The sequence below is a fragment of the Sceloporus occidentalis genome, unplaced genomic scaffold (assembly GCF_023333645.1).
Source record: "Sceloporus occidentalis isolate IW3139 unplaced genomic scaffold, rSceOcc1.0.p SCAF_1, whole genome shotgun sequence".
Classification (NCBI taxonomy): Eukaryota; Metazoa; Chordata; class Lepidosauria; order Squamata; family Phrynosomatidae; genus Sceloporus; species Sceloporus occidentalis.
Window position 1 is genome coordinate 79,373,971 of NW_028316981.1, and position 8,012 is coordinate 79,381,982.

An 8,012-nucleotide genomic window follows, 5' to 3' on the forward strand; every position below is an offset into this window, starting at 1 on the left:
CATCCCTGGTGCTTTCCCCGCCCCTCAGAGCGGGCCGAAGCTGGCCCTGAGGGGCGAGGAAAGGCCAGAGCCGGCTGCCCCAGTGCTTTCCCCGCCCCTCAGAGTGGGCAGAGGCCAGCCCTGAGGGACAGGGAAAAGCCAGTTCCAGCTGCCCCAGCACTTTCCCCGCCCCTCAGGGAGGGCCGAAGCCGGCCCTGAGGGGTGGGGAACAAGTGCGCCGGCGGCGGCAATCGGCGGCAGGCCCGGCCTGGGGCTGCTTCTACGGTGCCCGCGGGCCAGATGCGGCCCACGGGCCTTAGGTTGCCGACCCCTGCCATAGACCATGGTATCCTTCTGGAGCGCCTGGCAGAGTTGGGAATCGGGGGCACTGCGCTCCAGTGGTTCCGATCCTACCTCTCTGGGAGGCTCCAGATGGTGCAGCTGGGGGACGTGTGCTCTGATAAGAGGGCCCTTACATCTGGTGTCCCTCAAGGATCCATTCTGTCTCCCATGCTATTTAACATTTACATGAAACCGCTGGGAGAGATCATCCGGAGGCATGGGGCGTGGGGTTATCAGTACCCTGATGACACCCAAATAGTCTTCTCTATGTCTCCGACTGATGCAGTGACCGGGGATGGCATCTCTCCTCTTGTGGCCTGTCTGGAGTCGGTAATGGGCTGGATGAGGGAAAACAGACTCAGCTTGAATCCAGAGAAAATGGAAGTAATCGTGATAGGTTCTCCCAGTCCAGGGATGGCGGTGGTTCCACCTGTCCTGAACAGGATCACGCTTCCAGTGAAGGACTCAGTATGCAGTCTGGGGGTGCTCCTTGACTCGTCGCTCCACCTTACATCTCAGGTGGATGCGACAGTCAGAAGCACCTGTTATCAGCTTCGGCTGATACACCAGCTGCGTCCCTACCTGGGCCGGAGGGACCTTGAAACAGTAGTACATGCTCTGGTAACCTCTTGTTTGGATTTCTGCAATGCGCTCTACATGGGGCAACCCTTGTACCATACCCGGAAGCTGCAATTGGTGCAGAATATGGCAGCAAGACTGGTCACTGATACATCCAGGACCAGCCATATTACACCAGTCTTAAAAGACCTACATTGGCTGCCTATCCGCTTCCGGGCGCAATGCAAGGTGTTGGTTATAACCTATAAAGCCCTAAATGGCTTGGGTCCAGGGTACTTAGAGGACCGCCTCTCTTCGTACAATCCGCCCCGCACACTCAGATCAACAGGGCAGCACTTATTAAGAGTCCCAGAGGTTAGATTAGTTAACACCTCTAGAAGGGCCTTTTCCATCTCGGCCCCCACCCTCTGGAACTCGCTGCCCACTGAACTCCGCTCAGCTACCTCCTTGGCCCAATTTAAGAAGGGGTTGAAAACACTTTTCTTCGAGCAGGCCTACCCCTGACTCCTCCCCCTGAATGCCTCCCCCCCCCTTTTTTTTGCCAGCTGCACTGATGACCTGGCATGAGTTTTAAGTTAATTGTATTGATGTTGCTGTTTCTTGCCCTGTTATTTTATGTATATGTATTTTGCACACCCTGATGTTTCGAAGGGCGGTATATAAATAAAGCTTTTATTAATTATTATTATTATGTGTGAAAGGGATCTAGGAGTCCAAGTAGACCACAAGTTGAACATGAGTAAACAGTGTGATGCAGCAGCTAACAAGGCCAACGTGATTTTAGGCTGCATCAATAGAATCACAGTCTGATTCTGTCAAAATGTAGATGTTTGAGGAGTAGTGGTGTCACCCTCTTTAGGGTGTCACCCGGTGCAGTCAGCAACCCCCACACACTCCCAGTGACGCCACTGGGCACAAGGGAATGCCCTCTTGGTGGTTGCTCTCAGATTGTGGAAAAGAAATTAATTTGGCACCATCTCTGCTCTTTTTCCACTGGGAAAGATCTTTTTGTTTACCTAAGTATGTGACTGTTAACTGTTATAAAAGTTCTTTTAACTGAGGTGTACTATATTTTTAAAATCATGAATTTATGTAAATTGCTTTTTAAAAACTGTTGTTTATTTAATTGTTTTTAACTTTTGTATTATCCACTGCTTTAACAGCATTTTATTTTAATTTATATTATGAGCAGCCATATTGGAAGAAAGGTAGGATATATATTTTGTGTTGTTGTCTGACTTCAGACAACGTTTGTTTCACAGGGAGGTTTGCCACTGCCTTCCTGAGGATGAGAGAGTGTGACTTGCCCAATGTCACCTATTGGGTTACCATAGTTGAGCAGGGATTTGAACCTAGATGTCTCAGAGTCCTAGGCCAATACCCAATATATACCATCAGAAGGCAATGCTTGGCTTGCCCAAGGGACAAAAGTTGCATCACTTTAAATTTTATTCTCTCATTTGTTAAAAAAGATAAGTTATTCATTATTTTTCAATTAGTTATACGTAACCAGGTTGGTCCATAAAAAAGGATATAGAAGCCAGTATTCTCAGCCAGCAGAGTGCAATGATTTGAATGTTGGACTACCACTCTGGAGACCAAGGTTCAATTCCCCACTTGGCCATGGAAACCCACTGGGGGACTTCATATAATTGTTACAATGTTTTATCTCATGAGAGCCACTGTGGTGTAGTGGTTTGAGCATCGGATTCGGGAGGCCAGAGTTCAGTTCCCCACTCAGTCACGGAAACCCACTGGACCACCTTGGGCGAGTCACACAGTCTCAGCCCCTGAGGACCCCATCATAGGGTCGCCTTAAGTCAGAAACGAATCTGGCAATTTTAAAACAAAGTCAGTTGCTGTTTCAGCCACTACAACTGGTTGCAATGGTTTCCTTTTCTCAGCCTTGGGCAAAGTGCCCCTTCCTTAACTAGAAATAAATATAACAACAACAACAACAACAACAACAACAACAACAACTTGATTTTAGTAGTCATTTAATTCTATTTTAATATACTATTTTTTTTATGTTTTTCACTGTATGTTTTCTTTAATGTTGTAAGCTGCCCTGAGTCCCAGCCCTGGGAGAAGTGTGGGATATAAATATAATAATAATAATAATAATAATAATAATAATAATAATAATTGAAAGGCCTTATTAGAGGCTCCTAAATATTTTTTTTTCCAATTTAAACTTACTGGTCCGTAGAATTCATTTCAATTCTTTATTACTGAAGTAGCTCCCAGGCCTTCCCAGATTAACCTCCTAGTAATTTTTCTCTTCATTCCGTCAAGCATCCACTTCTGTCCAGAGCTACCTCTGCCTTGTTTTAACAATTGTTTAATATTTAATTGTATTTTATTGCGGATGGGTGGTGTTGGGAGGGTTGGGATATAATGATAATAACTGTTTTATTGTGTTTCAAGGGTGCTTTATTATTGTTAGCTGCCTCGGTCTGCTTGGAGAGGTGGGATGCAAATAAATATTATAATTATCATCATCATCATTATTATTGATAGTAGTAAATCGTCCATTAACATAACTTTAAATCAGTCCTAAAAATAATTGGGGGGGGGGTTGGTGGTGCTTTGGATGGTGTGCCCGGACTCTGGAGACCAGGGTTCGAATCCCTGCTTGGCCATGGAAACCCACTGGGTGACCTTGGGCAAGTCACACTCTCTCAGCCCCAGGGGGGAACATGCTAGGATGGCTTTAGGGTGGCCATAGGCAGGGAACGACTTGAAGGCACACAACAGCAAGACAATCCTCTCTGGCATCTGGGCAACTCTTTGTATTGCAAAAAATACCTTCAGAGTTCCAGCTGCCCCCAATGGAAGAGCCCCTCTGCTTCTTTGCCAAGACTTGCCTAGATACGCGACCCCTGGGAGCCCACCGAGATCCTGGCTTGGCTGAGCTTTGGGAAGATGATGGAGGCAGCTTTCTGACTGTGTTACTTCTTCCTGCCCCTGTCGCCATGGCAAAGGAGGGCAGGGAAAAGGGATGTAAAGACACTCCCAAAGCTCAGGCTCTCTCTGCCAGTCATGAGAAAGGAGGGCTCTGGTCAGGGCTCAACACTGGCACCAAAATCCTCACAGAAAAATATATATATAAAATGTATAGGATTGTGTTCGGTTAATCATTGGAAGAGTTATATTATTCATTTGTGTGGTTTCCCCCCCCCCCTTTTTTTCTTATATAGGTCTAAATGTCAAGTTCTTTTTTTGTATATATGAATATGAAGGGGGGGGGGGGAAAGCTAATAAAAGTTAAAAGAAAGGAAGGAAGGAAGGAAGTACGTGGAGGCAGTCAAAACAGACTCCACAATCTACACAGTTGGACAATACCTTCAGTATAAAATCATAGATTCATAGAGTTGGAAGAGACCCCAAGGGCCATCCAGGCCAAACCCATTCTGCCATGCAGGATCTCTCAGTCAAATCGTCCTCGACAGATGGCCATCCAGCCTCTATTTAAAGACCTCCAAACAGAGAGACTTGTCCCACTGTCGAACAGCCCTTACTGTATAGTGCTGGCCAGACGTCCCCCTTTTCAATGGGACCGTACTGGTTTTGTTTTTTCACATTTCCAGACCCTTCATTTTCATCTGAATGTTCATTTTGGCCCATTTTCATGAAAAATGCCCTGTTTGTGACAACAGTTTGAAGATCCCTGTTGGAGATTGGGGTGTCCAAAAGAAAATGTGTCATGGAATGTGAGAAGGTGTTGAAAGAGCAACATTTTGCTGAGTAAGATTACTTCATGGAAGAAATAGTCCTGGCCTGACAGTGGTGAAATATAGTCCCCCCCAGGTCTACCTAAATTTTTGTATCAGTGTTCTCACTGAAGAATAGTTGGCCCCTCTGTATCCACAGATTCTTTATCCACTGATTCAAACTCCATGGCTTGAAAATATATTTTTTAAAAATTCCAAAAAGGAAACCATGTGTTTGCCATTTTATGTAGGGGACACCATTTTACTATGCCATTGGATTTAATGGGACTTGAGCATCCATGGATTTGGGTATCCATGGGAGGTCCTAGAACCAAATCCTAGCAGATACCAAAGGCCTGCTGTAATTGTGAGCTCATACGTTGATTACTAAACATTTGTTATCGTTTTACTTTTCCATGAATACGAAATATGACATAATCCTGTCACATTTTTGTCTCTGGGAAATATGATCAGCTTACTTCAGAAGGATGAAGTACAGTTCCACAATACTGTGGAGAGTCACAGCCTGGTGTAGCGGCTTTCCATAATGGGCCACATGTGGCCCTCCAGATACTGTTGGACTGCGAGTCCCTTATCCCTTACTACTGGCAATGCTGACTAGAGCTGACAGGAATTGCAATCCACCTACATGTGGAGGGTCACACACCACTCCCATACCTGCTTTATATTGTTTTGCTGTATCTGAATGTCACATTAAAACTAGAAAAAGGTGTGGAGAACTATTTCAAGCATAGACAAAACCAGCTGCCCCTCATAAACATACTGACAATAGATGAACACATTCTACCTTTTCTTTGTGTTACGTCTCAAACATCCTACTTCTTTTGTACAAAATAATGTTCATTAAGGAGTATTATTAAGTATTTTGTTTATAATTAGGAGTGTGTTAAGGATGAGCTGATTGGCAAGAAAGAGTGCTTTAATGAGGTTTTTTTAAAGAGTGTTTTAATGTCCTGGTTAGTACTTGGATGCAGTACTGCCAGGGAATGCCAATGGACTATATTCAGATGAAGGCAATGGCAAACTGCCTCTAAGCATTCCTTGACTGAGAAAACCTTATAAATTAATGAGGTTATCATAAATTGACAAATATGTAACTTGAAGGCACATGCTACTGCTGCTGCTACTGCTAAGGAGTAGCTAGTTGGCACTGAGAAGGCAAATATGATGAAATATTTTAGACACTAGTTCCTTGGTGAAAACAAACCACTGCTAACAATTTTTGGTGAGATACAAGTAGCTGTTGTGACTATCACTGTTCCCTACCACCACATAAAGAGAAAAGGAAGGTATCCCCTTGTAGCTAGAGAAGAGGAAGAAGAAGAGGAAGAAGACTTCCTGAAAGAGGGATGGCCTCTGCTCCACCTGGGAATGCATGTCAGCACCAGAGAAAGAGAGCACAATGCTTCTGTACTGTTTTAAAAAGAAAGAGAGGAAAGGTTTGCACACATAAAAAAAGGGGTTGTCATAGGTTTCATATACTATATGGATGGGGAACCTGTGACTTTCCAGGTGCTGGTGGCTCCAACCCCATCTCTGATCAGTGTCCAGTCCAAGATATTTTTTAAATAAGTTGTTACTGAGTGTCCATTTTCTTATCCAAATGGCTTGTTTGCTACATACAAGTCAAAACAAAAAAGGTAATAGGAAGTTGGGAAATACATTATGTTTATACATACCATATCCTAGCATAAAAAGACTAAAGGAAACCAGTAGCATCTTTGAGGTTATAACGGAAGAAGAATTTTATAGCACAAGCTTTTGTGAACATGGGCTGCAGCCCTACTGTAGAAATAATCCAGTTTGACACCACTTTAACTGCCATGGCTCAATACTATGGAATTCTGGGAAATGTAGTTTTATGAAACATTTAGCTTTCTCTGTTAGACAGCTCTAGTGCCAAAACAAACTACAGTTCCCAGAATTTCACAGACTTTAAGGTGGTGTCAAACTGGATTATTTCTGCACTGTGGATGAAGCCATAGTCTGCTTCATAACATCCTAACTTTAGTCAGTGTAAGTTCCAGCCTGAATCTCTGTTTTTGGTTGATATATTAACTTATATAACTTTGTCTCCAATGCTCCCCTTGTCTCCACTGGGTACTCAAAAGCTAGGATGCACACCACTGTTGCTTAAAAATGTCCAATGCCAGGTCATCTGAGGCAGATAGGAACTAGAATACAGCAGCATCTGGAGGACTGCAGGTTCCCCAGTCCTGCTAGTGATAGGTGTCCCCATGTTCACACTAACCTCCCCCTTTAAGCAATGGACATGTTGGCTGGTGGGAGAAATTGGATTTTCTCACCACTGCAGATTAATAAGCCTTCTCTAAATAACTCTCTGGTTAGTAGCATCTCTAGATAGACCAGCCCTATCTTGATCTAGTAGCTGAATGGAACAAAGGCTTGCAGGATTACAGAGCTAGGACTTTTTCATCTCCTGGTTGGATGGTAGCATCTGTGTTGCCCCCTCAGGCATTGCTGTTCCTGCTTAGCTGAGCTGCAGTATCCACAGTAGCAAATGGGGAAGGAAAATTACCCAGCAATAATATGTTTCTGTAAGAAGCTATCCCTGTTATTATGTAGAGTATTTTTGAATGCCTTGTTCCTGAATGGCATTTAAGACCTTTAATTTTACAAAAGGCATGTTCTTAGAAATGAGAACTATTTGAACTGGTTCATTGATATGAGTCAACAAAGCTGGTGGCATTTGTGGATTCTCTTTTGGGACATATCTGTTGGGGACTGACATGATTACTGTCTTTACTTCGGAATTTACCACTACACCTCTGCATATAATATGTGGGCAATCAGTGCAGTATTGACAAGAATGGAGTGTTTTCAATTCCCCTCTGTTCATTTGTTGCTGATATAGACTAATGCAACTCCCTCTCTGGAAACTGTGCAATCCTTGAATCATGACACAAGTGATGCCATTGTGTGTAACAATCATTGCACAAATCTCTGATAGTCTGGAAAGATGTTTTGCAGCTTGACTCTGTTTAATCAAATGTATGAGGTACACTGAAAAGGTGGCAGTTATATATACACACGTACCATTAAATGATCCATGAAAATATATGCATACACCAAGTCATCAGCATGTGAAGCGAAGACAGTTGAAATTAAAGATGAAAAACATGTCTTGATTACTGAAGTACTAAAAATGAATGCAATACATAACCTAAGCATTTTCTGGAATGTCAAACATGAATGCTAAGTGCTTACTGAAGTACTAAATATAGATGGCACAATAGCCAAGTGGGAGAGAACCACCCACAATCATTGTCCAAACCCTGAAAAATTCAGGCAAGTTTCTTAACAAATCCAATCCAGCTGCCTCCTTCTTTCATTGCATTCAGTGATTTACAAGAGTGT

The 8,012-nt window shown here is 43.5% G+C and overlaps 1 protein-coding gene across 1 annotated transcript in view; it reads right to left on the bottom strand.

Moving 5' to 3' along the window:
- Window positions 1-3,810, bottom strand: part of LOC149321684 (ADP-ribosylation factor-like protein 3) — a 61,386-nt gene extending 57,576 nt beyond the window's left edge. The window contains exon 1 of the mRNA XM_089526937.1: window positions 3,709-3,810. The gene's annotated coding sequence lies outside the window, so the exon portion shown is untranslated. The remainder of the gene's footprint in view (window positions 1-3,708) is intronic.
- Window positions 3,811-8,012: the final 4,202 nt, after the last annotated feature.